The following is a 24,431-nucleotide window of genomic DNA, read 5'->3' as shown; positions in this document are numbered from 1 at the left end:
TAACTTCTGAGACAGTTAAAAAAAGATTGCAACCACATGTTCCAAGTTATCAATAAGGCAAAAGATATTATAAATATGGTCTTTAGATCCATGTTTGGTTATTTATCCAGCAGTTGCGGAAGCTTCTATTAAAGAGATTCTTTACCTGGGGTCTAGGAACTTTATATGAATGTGTGTATGTATATATTTGATGTACATATATACGTATTCACATAGACTATGTGTATCCATTTTAATAATGTATTTCCATATAATTGATTTTCTTTTAATCTTTTGTGGTTTTTTATACATTTAAAAACATTATTCTGAGAGGTGTTCCATAGATTTTACTAGACTCTCAAGGGGGTCCATATCACAGAAATGGTTAAGGGTGCCTTGTTCATTGATTCTGCCAATTCAACAAAGGGATTCTGTGAATACTTATCAGGCTCCTCTTTTGTGCCAAGCACTGTTCTAGACTCTAGAGGCAAGAAACGGAAATCCACTTATTTTTCAGCTGTTAGCAGAGATCTCTTAGGTTCCATGGGTTGGGACATTCACATTGACCAATTACTCCCCACTCCCGTGTGCCTCCTTTTTCTCCAGGCCCTCAAGCCACCCCTTCAGCACCATGATAATTTATAACATTTAACAAAGAGGAGAGCCTTTTTTAAACTGTCATTGGCTATAGTAGCTTTTAATTTAGCAAAGGTGAGACATAGAGCAAACAAATGGGATATGGTCTGGAGAATTGGTTTCTAGTCTTGTTTTGGCCACTGAATTGCTGCGTGGCCTTGGGACAGTCATTAAGCTTCTGTCAGTCTCAGTTTTCCTTCCTGTATAACTTAGAGGATGTCTAAACTAAAAGGAAAATATTGTCTAGTCTCTCCTCCAGCCCTAAAACATCGGTGACTCCTTATATGACTGTAACAGCATGGCTTTCTTAAGACCAAAGACAGTAGTAGTGAGAATACTTAAGAGTGGGGAGGGTGGAGGAAGAGGCAGAAAAAACAAGGGCTGGGGAGCCAAAGCATTTTAGGGATTGAAAAGAAGAGGAGTCACTATGACCAAGGAACTGTGATTCATATGAGTGACGCATTTCCTAACTAGCAGCCCTTGGAACAGTGCCTGGAACATAGTAGGTGCTTAATAAAGACTGATTCATTGATTGATTTTTCCTTTTAGCCTCCTCTCTGCCATAACTCTTTTCTGGGCTTCATTTTTATAAAAAAATTTTCTCAGTTTTCTTGCTTTCTTAGCCTCTAGAGAAAGGGAGCTGGCTCTGAGAGCTAAGCACGATGAGTCGCCGTTGCTGCAGCTGGGACAGTTCCCCCCAGACCCCCCCACTCCTTGCTGTGTTGTCATGGTTTACATGAGTAATTCTCTGCAAATGGATCAGCTGGAAGTCCCTCCTCTCTCAGCAGGCTAGTCCTAGCCTTAAGAAAGTGCCTTCCCTGCCTCTCTGCGCCATTGGCTGTTTGGGTTGGAGAATAACATTTCATTTAGATACGACTTGTTGACCCCACCATCTCTGTCAATCATGACTTGAATTCCCTTTGTGTTTTTCCCTTTGCACTCCAATTCTGCATTCTATTTTAGTCCCCCCCCTCCCCCTTTTTATTCCTCCTTTGAATCTTGGTTCTCCAGATGTACAGGGTGAGGCAAAAGTCATTATACAGTCAAGCACTTTTGTTAATCCAAAAGAAGCTGAAACATGAAGCATGAAATAACCAATTTCTTTGAAATTGTAGACACAAACAGAGCATGTTGTGTTGTTCAGCTGGGCTGTGACTTCTGCCTTGCGTTGTTTATGTCCTTCTACAAGTTGTATTCCTTCATGGTAGAATGAATCTACAATCTTATGGATTTGTGTTTTTGTTACAATCTGTCTATGAGTTCACCATTTTGTATTCTTTTGTGACTAAATGAACATAGAGCCTCTTGGGGTTCCATGATATAATGTACCCTCTATTTCAAAGGGTTGTACTTTGCTCTGGTGGTGTGTTTCCACAATCTCATAGGTTTGTGTTTTTCCATGGTGGCATATAACTACAACCCACACTGTTGTATTGTGCTTCTTTTGTGGTAAATTTTACCCTTACCTTCACAGAATTGTATTTTTCTGGATTAGAGAGTACCTGACTCTTACAGGGTTATGTGCACTTCTCAATGGCCGAGTGGACCCACAACCACCTTACTGGGTAGCCTACCTACTTCTTGCACGACTACTGAAAGGAATGATCTTCGTCAACCAGAGATAGACCAACGTGTTGTCCTTGGAGGTTTATTTGTTCACTTGTACATATCTCCAACTGTGCTGGTTCTTAGATTGTTTGCATCAGGAGATGTCTGGCACATAAAAACAATACAAAAACTGGTTACACACAATTTCTATGTGGTCATTTTCAAGCAAGGTAGATAAAATTGTGAACATTACCTCAAATAAGATGAAACTCAGTTAAATTAATTCTGTTTTGATATTGAATAATACATTCGTTTCAATATCTTATAGAATTTGAGAAGCTGAGGAGCTCACAGTATTGACCTAAATCCTACTCGATCTTCTAGGCTCAAATCAAATCTCACCTTCTATAGACCCTTGCACTCCCCACCCCCCATTCCCACCCCAGCCCCCCTATGATTCAGCCCCCAGTGACTCCTTGGAGCCTCACATAGCTACCTAGAGTTGAGTATTGCTTTGTTTTCTAAGGGACCTTTCCTTCCCTTTCCCTTCCTCTTTCCCTTCTTTCTTTTCTCTCTCTGTTTCTTCTTTCCTTCCTTCTTTCCCTCCTTCCCTCCTTTCTTTCTTCCTTCCTTCCTTCCTTCCTTCCTTCCTTCCTTCCTTCCTTCCTTCCTTCCTTCCTTCCATTACATAGGATAGGGAACTTCCAGTGAGGAACTCTAATCTTCCCTTCTCTACAATGTATATAGTCCTAGAGAGTTGCCTGGGGCTTGGAGAGCTTAGGTCCTTGTTTGTCAGAGGCAGGACCCGAATCTAGGTCTTCCAGACTCTCTCTGCTAACACCATGACTGGCTCCTTCCCCCCACCCCCATCTCCCTGCCTCTGTGTCTCTCCCTCTAGCCCTCTCCCTGTTTCTTTCTCTCCCCCTACCCTCCTGCTACTTCATTATTTCATGTAATCTTCTGGAGGACAGAGATGCTCTATTTCTTTTGTATTGCCTATACTTTAAGTCGCTAGCACAGTGCTGGACACCTGCGGTCCTTCACTAAATACTGATTGTTAAATAACTGTTGTTCATAGTAATAATAATATTCTTATTATTAATAACAACAAACATTTATATAACTTTTACTAAGCTCCAGACACTCTGCTCTATGATGATTATCTCGTTTTGGATTCTCACAACAACCCTGGGAGGTAGGTCTTATTATTATCCCCATTTTACAGATAAGGAAACTGAGGCAACAACCAGTTCCATGCTTGCCCACTTGCTCAGACACAGCTTGTGCCTGAGGCCGTATCTGAACACAGGTCTTTCTGATCCCAGGCCTGATGCTCTGTCTACTGCACCACTATCACTAACTGTGAAATCCAATCTAATGGACCAGAAAGCTCAGAGGAGAATCCCTGATCAGAGTCCCTATTACCACCCTAACCTGGTGGTGGCAGCATTGAGGACAGAGTAGAACAGGACTGAGATACCCGGTTTAATTTGTTCAAATGGTAAATTTTTATAAAGCTCTGATTATCTGCTGCTGATACTAGCACAAGGTCTGCAAACCAGAAGGGATGTTGAGGAAGTAGAGACACTCAAGCTACTTGGCCCAGGCCAGGTGTCCCAGCTTCCTGGGCCTCAGCTCCCTTGAGGAAAGTTCTTCTACAATCCTGGTGAGCTTAGGGTCCTTCTCACTGGGACGTAGCAGCAGAAGGTGCACATAGAGCAACGATGTGCCGCTCTCCTCACAGTGAGCTTGGCTTGTTTCCTAGGCTGAGGAGTATCCTGCTCCCAGGTAAATCTAGTCTCTACAGCTACAGAGGCAGTGTAATTTTTTATCCATCCCAAGTGCAGTGCACACATGTGCCCAACAGTAGTAGACTCCACATTAGGTATGATTCCTTTTAAGAAACTCATTTTAGACCGGTATGAATTTGAAATGTAAAATTTTTATACTTTTTTAATTTTATAAGGGTTTTTTTAGATGTACCTTCCTCTTGCCTTAAAAATAATTTTATTTGTTTAAATTAGTAGTGTTTTCTTTTTTTCTTTTCTTTTCTTGTTTTTACCAGTAAGCAGAATAGTGCCTTACCCAGAATGGTTGCTTAACAAATGTTTGTGGAATTGAATTAGGTCACCAAAGTGAGACATAATTGTATTTGTAAATGAAAGTTTTTACATCTAATTAAAGAAAACTGTGATTAATTTTGAGTCCCAATTTAAAAAAAAAATCATCGGTGGGGTAAACTTGTATTTTGTACTTTACGTTTCTAGGGAAATGATTTATTTTATAGAACAGATTCATGTACTTTCATATTGTGGTCACAGCGCCCATGACTTTCATCACCTCATTTGATCTTCTTGAAACTCCATAGACACTTCTCTACATCATTCTGTAACCTTAAGATTCCAACCCATTCAGGTTCTCTCCGATGAAATTCTTGGCCGCACCATTCTAAATGGGATTCAGCCACTAGATTGCAGTCCTTCCTCTGGATTTCTTGGTATTGTGTGGCTGCTGATACAACAAACTTTCTCTCATTCACCCTCACTTTCCACTAATGACTGATCTTCTTTCTTTTCCAGTCATATAGCTCTCTGAAAATATCTCTTGGGCAGTTTGAGGTTGTTGTTCAGTCATGTCCAACTCTGTGTGACCCCATGGACAAGAAATATATAGAAACTGATATAATTGTTTTTCAAAAAAATTTTTTACATAAAAAAATACCTGCAAGGTAGGCTGTGCAAATATTATTTTAATGGTGAATTTTTGTTTAGAAGAGGGAGGTAGCCAGTTGGGTCCGGGGTGATATCAGGCACACAGAATGATTTGGAAGAAGGCATGCTGACAGGAATGAGTGACAAGGCCTAATTGTGAGGAAAGTAGTTGGACTGACAAGAACAAGGAGATCCTGGAAGAAAGCTTGGTGGTGCCAACAGCTACAGCCGTAGAAACTAGTATTTGTATAGTTCATCAAAGTGGGGAAAGGGACTTTTAAATATCATGTCATTCAGTCCTCACAACAGCCCTGCCAGGTAGGTGCCCATTATCCCCATTTTGTAACTGATGAAACCGAGGCAGGGAAAGATTAAATTACTTGTCCAGGGCCACACAGCTAATAAGTATCTGAGGCCAGATTTGAAGTCAAGTCTTCTAGACTACAAATCCAGCACTTCATTCACTGTGACCTTTACCTTTTATATTAAGTATAATCACTTTTATATTAAGTATAATATATTAACTTTTATATTAAGTATAATCACTATTATTTGATAGATATTTTAAAAACAAAAGACTACTTAATGGTGTCAAAATGGAACAGGATTTAAGCTATCAAATATGTTAAATCTCAACTTTCATCATATGTCGACACCTTGGATAAAGGACAAGGATCGATTTCCTTAATGGGTGTTATCAACAGTCAACAATCATTTCAGCAAAAATGTGTCAAGGCGCTATGATTAAAGAAGAAAAACGTCCCAATTCTTTCTTGTAAGGGGCTTCCAGTCTAGTTTGGGGAGGGACATGAGGATAATACATGTTAGAATATGATTGACTAGAAGGGTTGAGACAGTGGCATAAAAAGATTGAAGGGAGAAGGAATCAGTAGATGTTGGGGGGACTCATAGAAGACTTTGTGAAGATGGTGCCATGCTGCCATCTTGACCCATTTGTTACCATGGGCTGCAGAGCATTGTAGGGGGTTCTATAAAATGCTGGGGTGGGAGGAAGGGAAATAGGGGAATATCTGAAAGAAAATGCAGTCCTATGCAGTATGATGCAGTGGAAATTTGGGGCCATGTACCTGTTGTTTTTACCTGTGTAATTATGGGACCCTTCCTGTCTTTGACCTCAGTTTCCCATTGGCTATAAGAGGATTGTAATAGATGGCCATCAGAGTCCTTTCTAGTCCTCAATCTGATGACAGTAGTAGCTTAATCAACTGTCTACCTATACGTCATTACTGAAGGATAGTTAAAGGTCATCCCTTGTTTAGGATACAATATATTGTCAAAACACAAGAAATTTGGAGACATAGCTAAAGGCCAAGCTCAACCGTCTGTAACCTGAGCACCTTTAAAAGCTGTAAGAAGGGACTCAGGTCACCAGTGTACTATTAAGTAAATTGCTGCTTCACTGCCATTTAATAACTTAGTGCCATAGTAGAGTAAGTGGTACTTCATTAGTGACTTTTAGGTCCCCAAGGGACCATTTGGTAAATCGCTCCTTCATCACCATTCAATAAATGACTGTCTAGTGCATTAAATGGTGGTGAAGCGGTAATGCACTCAGCAGTCCCCTAGTGGCCTAGAAGAGTTAACGCATCCACCAGAGCACCTTGGTTGACAACCACCAGTTTGGGCACTGGGTGAAGAAGACCTAATTTTATTTAATTTGGGAATTTAATGTGAATATTTAATGTCCAAGGTGCCCTAATAATAGAATCTCATGTTCTCAATTTAGCAGTCATCTAGTCCAATCCCCAGGAAGAATGCAAAGGTGAAAAAACACAGCATTGTGGTTTTTTTTGCCCAATGAATATCAATCCTGTCAATAAACAGACACTTATGAAAAGCCTTCTTTGTGCCAGGCACTCTGTTAGATTCTCAAAGACAAAAATGAGATACCCTCTTCACAAAGAGCTTTTGTTTTATTGAGCAAAGCAACGTGTCTATGTAGAAGTATTTATTCTTCAGTTATTTCAGTCCACATCCAACTCTCTGTGATCCATCTAGGATTTTCTTGGCAAATGATACTGGAGTGGTTTGCCATTTCCTTCTCCAGCTCATTTTATAAAGGAGGAAACTGAGGCAAACTGGGTTAAGTGACTGTTCCAGGGACACACAGCTATTGTGTCTGAAGATGAATTTGAACTCAGGGCTTCCTAAATCTGGACCCAGGACTCTACCCACTGCCAAACTCAGCTGAGATTGAAGGTCCCTGCAATAACACATGTGGAATACAATCAATCCAATCTTATTCCTTCCAGGGACCTCTCTCCCACAAGGATCTATACAATTTACAGCCTTATGACCCCAAGACCTAAAGAGGTACTCAGGTATTCCTGGCTTCCTGCACTAAGTTTATTAGAAGGTAAAAGGTAGAAAGAGTCAAGCAGCAAAGAATTAGAAAAAAAAACTGCATTGAAGCATAGGAACACAGACCTATTTTGTGCTCTTGTCTATCCTGAAAGTGAAACATACAGAAAAATGATCTGTCTGAATTCCACTTCAAACACAGATGATGACAGCATAAAAGATCTTGAAAATTCAAGGGAATATTTTCAAGATGACCTGATAAAGTGATTGACAGCCTTTTATAAAAAGGAAGCGACATCTAAGACTAAATTATACTGATAGTGGATATCTACTGGCAGCTTCATATATTATTCAAGCCAACTTTTGTCCATTAGAATGCCTAGGTAGGAGATCAAATATTTTTCTTTCTCACATGGTCTACCCCTGTTGACATATTGATTACCTGGACTCTGTATAGGATGCCTGATTTCAGGCCGTGATGAAACCCCAGTTACTACAAGTATATGATAAAAGCAAATTTTCACTAATTCATATTCACAGTGAACAAAATTTTCAGCAAATGGAAGTTTTATAAAGAATATCATGAGTTCTAGGACTACAATTAAAATCTATAATGATGCTAGGAAACGTTTTCTTGTGGTATTTACTCGGCCATGAAAATCCCACTGTCAACTAAACTAAGCCGAAAGTATATTCCCTATTTTAAAGATAGCTTTTAGGAAAAGTTGTCTGAGAAAGTCTTTTATACTAAAGGATTCATTCAGCAAGTCACTCCGTTAATGGTGTCCTTTAAACATATCCATACAAAAGTCTTACCTAGTTGTCCAACACTTCAAAGAATCCATGGTTTCATCGTTATATATACTTCCTCCACCGAAGATTACAGTTTGCTCCACTGGCATGCTTTTTAAGAATCAATGAGCAAGATCGGAGTCTTTTCTTCCCTATTTGCTGTTGTCACTCCATCAGTTCAGTCTAGTCCTACACTTCGTGAGCTCATTTGGGGTTTTCTTGGTAGAGACACTGGAGGAGTTTGCCATTTCCTTCTCCAGCTCATTTTGCAGATGAGGAAAATGAGGCAAACAGGGTTAAATGACTTGCCCAGGGTCACATAGCAACTACACATCTGAGGCCAGATTTGAACTGAGGTCTTCCTGACTCTAGAGTCAATGCCTTATCTGCTGCACCACCAAGCTGCGCTGTTAGTTAATTGTGTGACTACCAGTTAATTGTGTGAATTTGAAATCTTGTCTGTTTTGTAACATTATTCCAAAAGGGCTATTTGTTATGTCATTTTCATCAAGGATCCTTAATGCAGTATGGATCATTTTCATGAAGATTCTAGAGATGAAAGAGATTGAGTGTGGTCGATAGTAACTGATGACCTTAGAAGTGCCCTTTTTAAAGTAATAATGCTGTCTGAGATTTTTTTTTTCTAGTTATTTGATCTCTTCTCATTTAGCCTTCTACCACTGGGTTGGTCCCTAGGTGATAAATTCTTTGGCTGTAATAACCCATTGGTGTTACAAGCTGTGTTAAATAGGGACATTTTAGTTTAATTCTTTACTTATTTATTCCTTCCGTATTCATTTCCCCATTGTATGTCATTGCCATAGTTCTACTCTATCGATGGAAAATCATCTTTAAACCTTATAATACTTTATGGTGCTAGTGAGCAGAGCTTCCCTAAGGTCAGAAGAATTTTGTGAATGATGTACGACTTTAAATTCTTGGCTCATCTTGCTTTGGGGCCAGTATTCTCAGGGGATCGGTTTCTGAATGTAGCAGAAACATCCTAGTTTAGTAAATCTTCTCAAAGCAAACACAATCACCACCCCCCTCCAAAATACATTTGTTCTGCTACCCGTAAAGAAGTCAGTAGTACAAATATTTATCATTCTCCATGACACCTCAACCCTCCTTTCATCACAGAACCAAATGGCTGGAGTCGCTCTCCTAAATTGCATTTTCACAGTTTTTCTTCAGAGGTGGCTAAGTCTTTGGCTGTTATTTGATCTCACAAGCTCATACCACACTGCTTAGTGCTTTTTCATTTTGATGGATAAGAACTCCTAGGGTGTGGTATGGACCAGCAGTAAAGATCCTCAGCAGGTCCTGGGCAGATTCAAACACAGGTCTTTGGGATTCTAGTGTTTGCTTTTTAAAAGAATAAGATACTTTTGGCAAAGCTAAGAGGAAAAGTGTTATGCTCATATTTAGCCATAATAATTTTTTTAGCAGCCAAAGCCTTGGCTTTCCACTCTATGCACAACCTACCTTAGTGTTATTTAGCATTTTGGTTGTGTGGTGCATCCCTGAGGTCATAAGCATATCCTGTGAGCTTGCCATAAATCATTGTCTTACAGAATGCTGCTTAGAATTGTTCTTTAAAACTCCAGGAAGTTGGAATAATTTTCTCTCTTGACCTAGGGATTTAAATTTGACTTCCTCTTTCCTTACTACCCCTGACCCCTAAGTTGAAAACCTTATAAAGTCTATGCGCCTTTTCTTGAAAGTCTGGTGGTAGACATTGAGGGAATTGTATGAAACTGCAGGGCGTCAGTGAGACTTAAGGTCTGGTTTTTGCCAAGCCTAACAAAGAACAGATTTTATTGTGTAACACAGGCTGGAAGCTTGTTCTTCTTAAAGTGAAAGCATGAAAGCAAGTCCTAAGATTCTCAGAGATGTTAATGAAATTTAGCAGCGGCCAACTGGACCTTTAAGAGGATATCAAGAGAGGAGCACCCCTTTTTATCTCCTGCTTGTAGAAATAGTTCTTTTAGAGCAGTATATTACTGGCTCATTATTTAGCCCAGTAGGAGGTTAATTGCTTTATGTATTGGCCAAGGAATAAAAGGCAGAGATTTACTTGATCATTTAAAAATTTCTCTTAGTGCATTTGAGAAATCAGTGAAAATTATGTCGTTTAAGGCTTCGTAACAAGGAGTCCTCCAGGAAATAAGCAGGCGGTTTGAGAACCAATTTGAAGAGTTTGATCCATTATTCATTAAAGCAATATCATATATAACAAATTAAGTCTCAAACTTAGTTCATTATTGCCCTCGTTAAAGTTGGGTTTTTGACGATAGCATCCTATATGAGTGAGCATACATCTTGTGTGATTTCCTTTTTTAGTTATAGGAAATGGCAATAAGGAAAATTTCTAAGATGAAGGTGCCAAAGCAAACTAGTCCATTTGGTACCTGTTGGGTCATCTCAGTGCCAGCAAAATGGTTTTGGGTGCCATATAGAGATTCCCTGGAATCTCATTAGCTCCTGTTAAGGGAAATAGGGAGGATTTGAATCAGTGGTGTAGTGATTCTGGACTCTGACATTACATCATCTCAGAGGGTCTCCAGTTATCTCAAAGAGCATCATGACATTCCAAAATAAAATGCCTTAAAATTCACTTTAATTAAAAAAAAAATGTTCCCTAGCTCTACTCTCCGGAGTTGTCCTAAACAAGCCCAATCCCTAACTGCCATGACAATTTCTGGTTCTTGAAGCCAGTGATTAGGTCACATCTAAGTCTTCTTAGTTCTAGGCTAACAGACCTAGTTCCTTTACCTAATTCATTTTCTGTGCGGTTCTCCCTCATCACCTTGGGCTCCCTCTTTTGAGTATACTATAACCTGTCAACATCCTTCCTAAATTGTGTTTCGTAAATTTAAACAAAATATTCTTTCTGATTATGGTCTAACCAAAGTAGAATGCAGTGGGATTGTAACTTTTGGATTTTGGACACTGTTTCTATCAATATAACCAGAGACCACATTCACTTTTCTTTGGCTGCCATATTACACCATTGACTCATATTAAAGCTGTAGTCTATTAAAACTCCCAGGTCAAGTCAAGAAACATTTTTTTACCTGAACTATTATCTAACCATTCTTCCCTAGTCATTTGTACAACTGAGTTTTTTAAACCTGTATAAGAATTTACATGTATCCCTATTACATTTCGTTGTATTAGATTCAATTCATTATTCTAGCCCACCAAATTCTTTTTAAATTGGGCTTTTATAATCTAATGTGTTTGTATCCCTCTAGTCTTAATATCATTCATGAATCTGTTTTTTTAATTATAAAATTTGACATGACATTAACAATATTTCAGAATGTAAAGGGAAACAAAATAGAAGATTGTATATGATACTAATAATTGCAGCTTTTTAAAACATGTATTAAATTTAGTATGGTAGGATACACATTGCTTTGCTTGTCTGTGTTCCCTCCTGAACTTTCTGCTTTTTTCTATTTCTGTTTTTTTCTGTTTAAAATGTGTCATTGATTACTTTTCTTTCTTTTCTTATTTTTTTTCTTTTTGGTCTTCACCATTACTAATCCTCCACATTTTTACCCTCCCACAAAAAAAATTAAAGCTCTCCCTTGTATCAAAGAAGTATAGACAAGGAAAACAAATTCATACATTGGTACGTGTAGATATGCATTTCTTATTCACAATTTTGTAACCATGACCTCTGTGCCTTCATCTCGGTCACTGCTAAAAATGTCTGAAACAGCAGAACCAAGGACAGAAACCTTTGGCACTACTCTAGAGACCTCCTTCCAGGTTGTCACAGACCCATTAACACTTTAAATCTTTAGGAATGTGATGAATTCCTAATCCATGTAAACTGAACTATCATTCTCTCCTCATGGCTCCACCTTTTGTGCAAGGATGTTGTGAAAATTTTATCAAATGTCTTCCTGAAACCCATTAGGCTATGAGCTCCTTGAGAGCAAGGACTGCTTTCCCCCTTTTCTTTGTATCCCCAGTGTTTAGTTTAGTATCCAGTACACAGCAGGCACTTAATTAATACTTGTTGAGTGATTATAAGATTGTATATGTATATATGTGTGTGTATAAATACAAATGTATAAATCTCTCTCTGTATGTATACATATATATGTATATAAATACACACACACACACACACACACACACACACACACACACACACACACACTTGAAAGTTTTTAAAGAGAGGCAACTAGGTGACTTCAGTAGATAGAGTGCAGGAGCTGAAGTCATGGAAGATTCATCTTCCTGAATTTAAATCCAGCTTCAGATCCTTAATAGCCGTGTGATCCTAGGCAAGTCACTTAACCCAGTTTACCTCAGTTTCCTCATCTGTAAAATGAACTGGAGAAGGAAATGGCAAACCACTCTAGTATCTTTGCAAGAAAATCTCCAAAGGGATCACAAAGAATCAGACAAAACTGAAATGACTGAGCAACAAGTAGAATTTTGGAATCTTGGAATCAGACGTGAACTTTAGTTTCATCTCTGATGAGTCACTTAATCTATTTGTGCCTCAGTCATGTGTAAAATGCAGACAATTATATCTCACAGTCATTATGAGAAAAGCGCTTTGCAAACCTTAAAGCTCTGTATAACTGTGAAATATGATGTCCGCCACATTCTGCTCACCTGCTAGGCTGGCAGTCCTGTCAGAGAAGGAAACGCTGTAAGCCTGACATGGCCGGCTCTTGATAATGTATCAGACTTTACACTATTCTCAGTCCCCTCCTCATCCCAGCAATGCTGAGCCATGTTATTTGGCTGTTTGATAAGTGGAAATTAAATAGCATTGAATCAATTCAGACAGCTTCTTATCTCCCCTCCCTTGCCCATAGCTCCCCTCCCTGCCCTCCCTTGTCCACTTGGCCGAAATCTATTTCTAGATTTGATGAATTTTCAAGCATCCAGCGCCATAGTCTGTCCCTAAACTACTTTTCTAAACTTCTCATTCCCAGATTCCTGTATAAATTATCCACTCCGTACATTCATTTTCTCACTGTCCTAGGAATATGCCATGTACACTTCTTCCCCCCGACCTTGATGATGCCCACCCCCTCTCCCAGCCCCAGAAAGATAAAGTTTCCAGAGATTCTTAAGCCATAAGGTAAATAGATTTGAGGGGAACTTCTTGAGGAGGAGAATGAAAATACATAAAATGCCTATTTTTAAAATGAATTTTATGGGTCACTTGTTAGTATAGGAGCATAAAGCATTCTCTATAATTTATCTTCATCATAAAATTATTATTTTTTGCAGGGAATAATAAGTCACATTTATTTTTAATTAAATATTTTGTTTTTTCCCCCAATTACACGTAAAAACAATTTTTAACACTCATTTTTAAAAATTTTGAGTTTCAAATGCCCTCCCTTCCTCCCTGCCTTCCCGCCCTCATTGAGAAGGCAAGCAATTCGATACAGGTTATACATGTGCAGTCGTATTCATAAAATTACAATGCTTATTGTATTAAATTACAATTTTAGAAATTACTGATTTACAGGCTGAATTTCTTTTTAAAAAATAATGTTGAATTGTTAAAACTTTTTTTTACACCATTGTAATTTTTACTCTCCCCTCCTGAGTTCAGAGCTGATTTCAGACACTCGTGCTGTGACTGTGGGCAAGTCACTTCACCCGTTTCCTCAGTTTCCTCATCTGCAGAATGAGCTGGAGAAGAAAATGGCAAACCACTCCAGTCTCTCTACCAAGAAAACCCGAAATAGGGGTCATGAACACTCGGGCATGAGTGAAAAAGTGAAGAGGGCAGAACCAGGACATGAGATACAATTACTACAATAACGCAAATGAAAACAAAATATCCCAAAGCAGTTCAGCTAAGATTAAATGCACGGAGCAACCTTGTTTCTGGAAAGCGAGGGATAAAAAACTTTTCATGCCTCTCATTGGGGAGATGGGAGACTACGGGTTCAGAATGTCGCATGTACTCTCAAGATACCAAATGCTGTCTACACTGACAGACACCATACGGTGGCTGTGTCGATTGATTTTGATTGACTGTTTATCCTTGTGGTCAAGGAAGGAGTCTTCCTGACTCCAGGCTTAGTATTCTATCCTCAGCATCACCTAGATGCTTTCTTCAGTTTGCATTAGTCCATATATGTCTTCCCATGCTTCTCTGAGTTCCTCATTCACAGTGCTGTCCTATTCAATTTATAGCCCATAATTTGTTTAGACATTTCTTAGTAGATGGGCACCCAGTTTGTTTCAGGCTTTTTACTTCTGCAGAAAAAGTGCTGCTACAGAGATGTTAGTGTTTATATGCAAACTTTCTCTCTGTCAGAGACATAGAAAAGTACATGCCTAGGAGTGGGATTACTGCACCCATGGGTATGAAAATTTTAGTAACTTTACTCACATTAAATTTAAATATTTGTTTTCATTTTTATTTTTAAAATAATACTTTATTTCCCCTAGTTCCCTTAGTTTATTTTCCCTATTTTCCTTATGTAAAAACAATTTTAACATTCATTTACATTTTTAAAGTTTTTATTTTTACAAAGAGAACTGTAAGCTGCTAAGTTTAGAGAGTTTGGAATTAGCTTATTTTTGCCAGTTTATGACAAGCAGGTTAAAAAGTGGAGAACAGAAGAAATCATAAAACATTATAACAAAACAAGAGTTTTGTCTTTTCCAGATACTGTCAAGCAGACACATAAGTCCTTACTGTCAGAACAAGGAGAAAACAGAAGGAGGAAAAATATTCCCAAGCTAATTAAAGACAATTTAAAATTTGGTGATATTGAATTGAACTGAAATCCCCTTGGGGAATAAGGGAATACATTGGCCTTCAAGAAACTGAAATCTGCTGTTTGATTTTGAAAGTTTTTTATTTTGATGGAAGTCCTCCTAAACAAGTTTTTTTTTTTAAGTTTATATTCAACATAATTGAAACACTAACTTGGGTTCATCATTAAAAGTATAAATTTGAATGTAATCCTGCTGTCAAGGATTTTTTAATCCCTTCACTAAGTAGCCTTTTTTAGGCCACTTTTTAGTCTACCTGCTTCTCCCTGCATCAACCTGCCCTGTTCCTCCTCTTCTCCAACATTTAATTTGCTTGTAATCTTTTGCGGGCTGAGAAGCTAGACAGCCAGTCTTAAAATTTTGTACAAGCTGTAGTAAATTATTTCTGTATGTGTGCTTATGTGTCTGTCTGTCTATCTACAGGGATTTCCTGCTTGGGCTTTTTGAAGGATATTTCACTGCTCATAAACCTTTATTTAATTTATTTCCAGGTTCTTGGCTGTGCACTAGGTGACTGAGGGTGAAGGAAATCTGATCTCCATATTAAACAGACTCAAACAAATACATAGTTTCTCTCCCCCCAGACTCTTCTGTTTAGCAGTAACAGTTGATATATCATTTGGAATCCTTAGTTTTTTCCTCCACTTCATAGTATTTTATTTTTTCCAATTACATGTAAAGATAGTTTTCAACATTCATTTTTATAAGATTTTTGAGTTCTAAATTTTTCTCCCTCCTTTTCTTCCCTCCTCCCTCTCCAAGACAGCAAGCAGTCTGACAAAGGTTGTACATGTACATCATATTATACCTATTTCCACATTAGTCATGTTGTGAAAAAAAGAATCAGAAGGGGAAAACCATGAGGAAGAAAACCAAAACAAGGTGAAAATGGTCTGCTTCGATCTGCATTCAGACTCCATAGCTCTTTCTCTGAATATGGACAGCATTTTCCATCATGAGTCTTTTGGAATTGTCTTGGATCATTGCATTGCTAAGAGTTATAAGTTATTTCCAGTTGATCATCTCACCATGTTGCTGTTGTGTCATGTATAATGTTCTCCTGAATCTTCTCACTTGACCCAGCATCAGTTCACATCAGTCTTAGAATCCATAATTCTTAAGAACCCATAAGATATAAAATAAAAATGTATCACTTTTCAAAAATGAATTTTGCAAAATTATAAGGAACAATTTCAACCCCAAAGAAGACATTTGAGAAAATACCTATTCTCCTTCTCTTGGAGTTGGGAGGGAGCCTATGGGTACTGAACATTGCATACATAATATTAGATTTTTTGCAGTGTTTTTCAATGATCAGTTGTGCTAGATTTTTTTTTCTTCTTTTATTCTTTGTTATAAGTGATAGCTCTGGGGGACAGAAGGAAATGGAAAAATTTTGTCACTTGTAAAAACAAAATATATTAATAAATCATTTACTTATTTTTAGGAGGAAAAAACCATCACCTTTTTACTGCTGAGTGACCATATTGGTTAGCAAGTCATTGAGATGGCTTTTGGACAGTTTGGCTATACAGAATACTTAGGTCCAATAAATATTTTGGTGCTGATATATGTATATAAACATATTTATTTTTGCGTAGTCAACCCTTCTACACCATCCTGTATTCCAGCACTTTCAACTGGAGACCTCACTTTATGTTTTACTGATGAAATTGAGACCAGAAGAGCCCCCTTCTCTCTATTCTGCTCATCTCAAATCCCCTTGACATCAGCCCTCATTCTATCCTCTTTCATTCCAGTCTCTGATGAAGGGATAACCCTTCTCCTTGCCAAGTACAGCCACTCTACTTGTATCCTTAATTCATTCCGTCCCAACTTCTCTAGCAGATTGTTCTCACAACCATCACTCATCCCTCTCTAACATCCATTTTCTCCCTATTTATTGGTTCTTTCCCTATTACCTTTGAACACATCTAACTCTTCTTCCAAAAACCAAACAAAAAAACCCTTCATTGTATCCTACACCCCTTTTAACTATTATCCTATATTTCTCTTCCTTCCTCAGTCAAAATCCTAGAAAATACTATTACTATCTTCCTTTCCTCTCTCCAAATTCTTAAAATTTTGCAACATACAACTAAAACTTCTGTCCCCAAAGTTGTCAGTGATCTTTTAATTTCCAAACTCGAGATATCATTCATTATTTTTTTCCTCCCAAGCTTAAATGTCTTTTGAATTTCCTATTTCAGTCAAGGCCACTACTATTTTTCTAGTCACTTTATTGGCAAGTTTGACATGGTCCTTGACTTCTCAGTCTCTTTCTTCATCCCATATCCAATCAGTTGCCAGATCTTGCCAGCTCTATCTCCAAAACATCTTTCATATCCATCCTTATTCTCTGCTCATCTTAGTTCAGGCCCAGTAGGTATTTTGCTGTTGTTATGTGTATATAAATATATTTATTGCAAGGTAGTCAAGTCATCTACACCATCTCATTCTAACACTCTCAACTGGATACCTCACCTTATATTTTACTGATGAAACTGAGACTAGAAGAGTTCTTGCCTAGAGTGTTTCCAATATACTTCCAATTAGACTCTGTCTCAAATCCTGGCTTCCTCCAGTATACCCCACACACAGCTGTCAAAGTGATTTTCCCAAAGAGTAGTTCCAACCATATCACTTCCTTACTCAATAAATTCAAATGTCTCATTTTCATCTGTAGGATCAGTTGTGAGGCCTTCTGTTTGGCGTTGTCTTTACCTATCTTATGTGCACTTTGCATTTATTCTGAATATATTTATGTACATGTTGAAGACAGAACAGAAGTTTGTTTTATTTCTTTGTTTTTGAGACCCTGGTGTACCTTACACACTATCCAGTGCCTAGTAGATGCTTGTCAAAGTATGTGCTCTTGGAACAGATTAGAACTGAAGATGTTGACAGTTTTCAATCTGTCCTTTTTGAAGAGCCCCAGGTTTCAGGACCAAGTGGAGCAGGATAGTGAAGGGGGGTTGGGGGGAATGGGGAGCTTTAGAACAAGCAGAGATAGAAGCAAGCTGAGTTGAAGATACCGGAAGAGAGATAGTGATAAAAATGAATGTGTCATGTTTGTCCTACAGTTGGGGCATTCCTGAGGATTATCACACTGCAACTTGAAAGGTCATTAATTCATCATGATCACCCTTAGGTTTATTTTGTAATAGGAAGCACAGAACTATATTGAGAGAGGAGCGGGCAAGGTTCTACCCAAGACAAGAAGTATATATATGTATGTATGTATGTATGTATGTATGTATGTATGTATGTATGTATATATGTATGTATGTATCTTTGGAGCCTCAGAGTCGGCCGAGATCAAAATCTCTGAGAATTCTCTCCCCTCTCTTATCTCTTGAGTGAGGAAGGCAAGACTCATGGTTCCTCAAAGTCTAGGTCTTTTCAAACAGAAGCTCATGCTATTAAATCCCTCTATGAGGCTCTACCTCCCTGTCATATTGAAACTAATAATCAATCTTGTATTTTCTTATGCTTTCTAAATCTAGTTTCAGTTGGAATCTGACCTTGATTATACAACCAGAGAATACTGGAGCTTGAAGAAGTATATGACCGAAATTCCAGGACTAAAAAATAAATGGGCAATTTGAGTGTCTTATGAAGATGCTTTCTGGATTTTCCCTACTTAGACCTTTCTCTTGCAGCTTGGCTGTGTCCGCTGGTGCCTACTGGACCTTGAATACCCTGAGGCTGCTCTTTCTGCCAGCTTAGATGTAGGTTTGGGTCCCTTGAGTGCTAGGCCAGTCTCAGGCTGTGAAATGCTCACTGAACTACCAGGAATGCCCTGAGGCTGCTTCCTTTCCAGAGCTGGTTTAGGCAGCCAGGATGCAATTTAGGGAAGGCTCAGGCCCCTGTCTGGCTAGGTGCTGGTCTCAAGGTTGTATGCCTTAAAGGCATACATAATTCATAAAATTATAGATTTAGAGCTAAAACCAGGAAACTTTTCTCTTAAAATATTAAAAGGAAGCAAGCTTCTAAATGCCCCCAAATAGGAATTAGTGTCTCTTCTCACCCCCAGCCCTGCCCCACAGCACCTAGCATATAGTAAGCATTTAACAACTGCTTGAAGGGTTTACTGCTTTGTATTTACCTCCTTTCTGGGTACATATACTTACACATGTTCTTGTACAGAAACCAAAGCTCATCAAGATCAACTTTTTGGAGGCCACTTCTATTAAATAGGACAGCAAGGATTTAAATCAAAGCCCTCTGACTTCACAGCCAACATTACCTGGCACTGCCTTTTCCTCTGCTTCTCATGTAATCTATATTTGCTTCACTAGTTAGATCTTCAATTTTTTTTTTGTTATTGAATCATTTCAGTTGTATCCAACTCTTTGTGACTCCATTGGAGTTTTCTTGGCAGAGACATTGTCTTGGTTCACCATTTCCTTCTCCAGCTCATTTTAACAGATGAGGAAACTGAGGCAAGTGGGTGTAAGTGACTTGCCCAAGGTCGCACAACTAGTGTCTGCCACCAGATTTGAACTCAGGAAGATGAAGATCCCTGGCTCCAGAGTTGGCACTCTATCTCTGACACATTCTGACCGTGCAACCCTGGACAAAATTATTGACCTTTCAGGGTCCTAGGCAACTCACCAAGCTCTAAATTGCTAAGCAATTGCTGATCTGCATGGATGAAGGGAGTTTTGCCTTTCAGGGCATCCTCTAGACCAATGAAGTCATAGATCTGATTTAAAAAAAGAAGTTTTTGTGTTTAGACTAGAAGAAAAGTAGACTTAGATTTTGATTCAGGAAAAACTAGGTTCAAATTCTGCCTTGTATACTTATTAGCTTTATGACTATAAATGTAAGGAATTTATCTTGTCTGAGCCTTGGGCAAAGACTTAGCTACTGGACTGCAGCTGGATTGCAATCCATGGCAGTTCTTACTCTGCAAAGTCATGAATCCCTGACATATTGACATTTACTCGCTGAAGAAAGCAAGGATGGATAAAGTACATTTTAGAAAATTTTCTATTGGAAACCTCAATTTCAGGACCAGTCACTTAAAAGGATAACCCACACTAGTGTCCGGATCACTCTCTGTAGAGTTACTTATTTGCCAACAGCTCTAGAGAGCTAAGGTTCATGTGAAAGAGAAGAAAATTAAATCACTGAATAGAAACATGAAGCATTTGGGTTGGCAAGTATCTCTGAATGTAAACCAGTAACTCAGGTGAGGCAATTGGGAGATGTTTCTTCAAGCTTCCCACAAGCAGTTGGGATTCTGACTGGCTCAGGGTTCCATTTCCAATCTATTTCCAAGATTAGTTATAAAGTCAACTTTTCCAATAGAGATGCATCTGATGCTAAAAGTGTGCCAGTATAGGCCAACCACATTCCACTTTGTTACGAAGAAAATATGAAATACAGCCATATAAATCAAGAGTGGAGTCTAAGTTGGTCTAAAAGCCAACATCCCACCCAGAAGGGAAGGCCTTGATTAACAGGAGTCCAAGGATGGATACCCTGATAAAGAATATTTTTTTAATAAGTTTATTTATTTTTACTTTTCAACATTCACTTCCGTAAGTTTTAAATTTTCACCACCTCCCTCTCCTCCCCATCCCTAAGATGGCATGCAGTCCAATATAACTGATAAGGAATATTTCAAATCACTTCCCTTTGTTCTAAAGATACTGTGTTCCAAGTGGCTACTGGGAGGGAGACAGGTAATGCTATTTACTGGTCGGAAATAAGGTATAACCGTTGGATCAAAGACCAGTAAATGGGAAGTAATAGGACAGCTCTTCTCTCCATCTGACTTCAAAACTTTCATTCCCTAATTCTACCTCTTATTTTCCTTACCATCTAAATGCTCAGGAATAGTGAAATGTCCCCAGAGGCAAAGATTTGAGAGAAAAGACTTGCTGCTATGGATTTCCTGAATTACTAGAGATTGACCATGCAGTCTTCCTTTATTAATATGTGCTAACCCGTAAGGGCCAACCATATGTTTAAAACATCTACTTACAATGGAATCAGAAGGTGAACTGATGTTGCAGGCCTGTCTGTCCATTGTACTGGGGCTGTCTGAGTCTTTTGGCATAAAAGTGGCTTAAACTGTATTTGACCTGATGCTTCCATTTCCAGCCCAAAATGACTCATTATTTCAGATATTTGCTTTGTTCTCTGATATTTGAAGTGATCTGAAAGAAAAATGAAAAAAAGCCAGCTTTGAAAATACAGTTGAGTCTACAGAAAGGAGAATTCTAGTCTCTGGGGTTGGGTTTGCCTTTAGAACCCAGCCTGAAGAAGCCCTAGAAAATGCCTGTAAGTCAGTAGGTTAAGGGCCACGTAGAGTCTTCTTACTTCACTTAACGTGACTAAAACATTCTGGCTATGAAGTCTCCGTAAAGGTAGTAGTTTGTTTAGGAGCTGGGTGGGCTGGTTAGCTTGCTCATGCTTCCTGCCCCCCCACCCCACCCCAATGCTTCAGCACCTTTAGAAAGTTAACAGTTCAGTCAGATGCTTTTCTTTGAAGGCTGTGAAGTGAAACATGCAATTCAAAAGCTTTCTTAGAGTTTTGGAATCTCTCCATTAGATCTATATCTAATTTGCTGTTATTGTTCAGTTATTTCCAGCTCTTTGTGACCCTATATGGGGTTTTCTTGGCAAAGATACTTAAGTGATTTGCCATTTCCTTCTCCAGCTCATTTTATAGACAAGGAAACTGAGGCAACCAAGGTTAAATTACTTGCTCAGAGTGACACAGATAGTAAGTGTCTGAGGCCAGATTTGAACTCAGGAAGATGAATCTTCCTGATTCCAGGCCCAGCACTCTATCCATTGCAACACCTTGATGCCCAATAGAATCTCCCTGTATGAGCCTGAACCACCAACTTTTTGGTTAACACCTGAACTCACTAACCAATTCTACCACAGAGACTACATCATATACGCTTAGCAATCATGAAGTATTTGGTTTTCAGGAATCAAAGATGAGTATATTCTATAACCTGTTAGCTTTCCAAGGGCTTTCTTTCTATCACTGAAGTCTTAAGTGGAATATGTCTCTGATGAATGAATTCACTCCTCTTTGGGGTCTTGGCATCTAGATGTCCGTGTGTATAGAAGCACTTACGAAAAGCTGTAGAACATCTACCAAAACAGTATTTACAAGCCGAGTGCAACCTGACCAAGAGTGTGTGCCTTTCAGCTTGCCCTCCTCTTATTGCTTCTACATTTTCATTAACGTGTTAGATTGACAGTAATCACCAGGGCAGGTGATGGTTTGAGACTGCGGTCTTTTAACTGGGTGAAGACAAGCAATTCCCAGGAAGATTTAAAAGCAACAAAACCAATGGGGCAGAGACAGCTGTTCACTATAAGTACATGGCTGCCTCCCACCATTTCAAAATCCATGCCTAATAAGCTTCCTGACACCCAGACAAAAGGAAAACCTTTACTGCTAAGGTATTTTACCTTCAAGATATGTCCTCCCCTAGAATCTCTGCCTGTGGAAATCCTATGCATCCTTCAAGACCTAAACATTACCTCTAAGTCAGTCTTCCCTTATCTTCCTGAGGCAAAAGTGGTCTACGATGCCTTATCTCGTACAAAGTGCTTTGTACCTCCTTCTTTTATCACATACTGTTGTGTTCCAGTTTTTATATTTTCTATATTTTATCATATTATGTTGTATTTTATATTTTCGGAACCTGTACGGGAAGTGGGAAAACTCCTTCTAGCAATGCAGACCAGCATCCTTTCTGCCCTGACTACTAAAGCCTTTCTTCTATCCACTAGGCCCCATTGCCCATATATGATCAAAATATCTGATATATATTGCATATATAAAATCTCTCATATATATGTTCATATACACATATACATATATGTGCATCTATATGTATGTGAGAGAGTGTGTATGTGTCTGTGTAGCCTTTCCTAGGCTATAAGCTTCATGATGGAAAGTGAGGATTATTTTTAATTATATTCATATTTCATCCAGTACACATAGAGCTTTGTACACAGTAGAGGCTTAAATGGTTGTTGAATGAATGAAAACAATTAATGAATGGATGAGATCTCATCATCACTCCACTAACCCCCTTCTGTCTGCCTCACTTTATTCTGAATCGCACCATAAGTAGTCTTGTGGTGCTTGAGAAGTGATAGAATTTAGATTCACAGGATATTGAAGGTGGAGAGACCTCAGAGTTCATTAGTCCATCGGCTTTCATTTTAGAGATAAGGAACTTAAGGCCTGTAACTGGAAAGTAACTTGCCCAAGTTCACATACGTAAGTGAATGGAAGACATAGGCCTGAACCAGAGTCTTCTGACTCACAGTCTGATCACCTTCCCACTGTATCAAAAGGCGCTTTGCAAACTTGCTCATTGCCAGGCTGACCCAACATGAAGACGTGCCTCTTTGACTTGGAGTCTCCCCGGCCAGACTCAGCCGGTCATGGACCCTCGATGCCTTCCTTTAGTTGGGTACATTTCCCCTACAATGCATTTACTCTTACACTGTACTTTATATGTTGTAAATACCTCCCTGCCTGATCCTGCCATCATTATTTGGCCATCCATTTGTTCAGTGTTTCCATCTGCGCTTCATTGTGTCTTAGGTCAGTGAGGACGAACTTAAATAGAACATGGAGCCTCCAATCGGTAGGCAAGGATTGGCTTGGTCTGAAAATGTAATATTACTGAAGTTTTATTGTATCTTTATTGCTTTTATTGAATATTTCCCAGGTACATTGTAATCTGGTTTGGGCGGCACTCAGGAGTGTGGCAGGCCCACAGGCCTTGTGTTTGACATGTCTGTCTTAAATTATTAGATTCCTGGAAGAAGGAGTCTGGACATATGTAGCAATGCATTAAGCCCTTAAAAATATGTTTGAGAGGTAAAAGTGATCATATGAAAAGGGCGAATGTAGAGAAAGAGATCCGTAGAGTTGGATGCTGGCTCTTTCTTCTCCTTTGACCTTGGGCTCTTTCTCAGGCTGGTAAGGCAGCCACTGCAAGACCAATACATGACCGGAAAGGCTCTCCCAGGGCCCTCAAGTCCTCAGCGCTTTTCACTGAATCCCTTTTATCTTTGCAGAACATGATCTCATTTATCTTTATTCCACCCTGACCAAGGCTGACCCACCCTGCTGTAGGCTCCAATGTACATAAAACTCATTTCTGTGTCCAAAAGGAATGGTTGGCTTGGAGGTGCTCCTACAGGCCTGCATATACATACCAGAGGAAAAGACGTTATAAACTTTCCTCTTTGGGCTTCTCTGTCTTATTTCCCCCATTAATGTCAGGAATTGGCAGGGACACAGTCTTGTTATTGAAAACCTGTGCCCAGCTGAAAACAGTTGGTGACAGCGATTATGTGCAAGTCCAGTGACTGCCAAAATCAGGAGTATAAACTACATGGTGATTTAGCTCTCATGACACATTTGGGACTTGGGAATGTAGTCCATTATGAGGGGACTTTTATTTGTGGAGCGTTGAAGGTTTAGAAACTTGGCTGCCTGAATAACACAGGAGAAGGTGATGTAAAGACAGAAGGAATCAACAAAACATTAAAAAAATAATAATGATGATAGTAACAATTTAAGAGAATGTGTGTCTGTTTATGTGGATTTTTATAAGACCAAAGTATAAGGATTTATTACTTGGTGCAGATCAGAATGTGATTGAA

The 24,431-nt window shown here is 38.9% G+C and overlaps 1 protein-coding gene across 8 annotated transcripts in view; it reads left to right on the top strand.

Moving 5' to 3' along the window:
* Positions 1 to 24,431, top strand: part of LHFPL2 (LHFPL tetraspan subfamily member 2) — a 241,756-nt gene that overhangs the window by 65,915 nt on the left and 151,410 nt on the right. The gene's annotated exons all lie outside the window — the stretch shown is intronic.

The sequence above is a fragment of the Notamacropus eugenii genome, chromosome 4 (genome assembly GCF_028372415.1).
Source record: "Notamacropus eugenii isolate mMacEug1 chromosome 4, mMacEug1.pri_v2, whole genome shotgun sequence".
In the NCBI taxonomy this organism is placed as follows: Eukaryota; Metazoa; Chordata; class Mammalia; order Diprotodontia; family Macropodidae; genus Notamacropus; species Notamacropus eugenii.
Note: the sequence above shows the minus strand (reverse complement) of the source record. Positions and strands in the feature narration are given on the sequence as shown.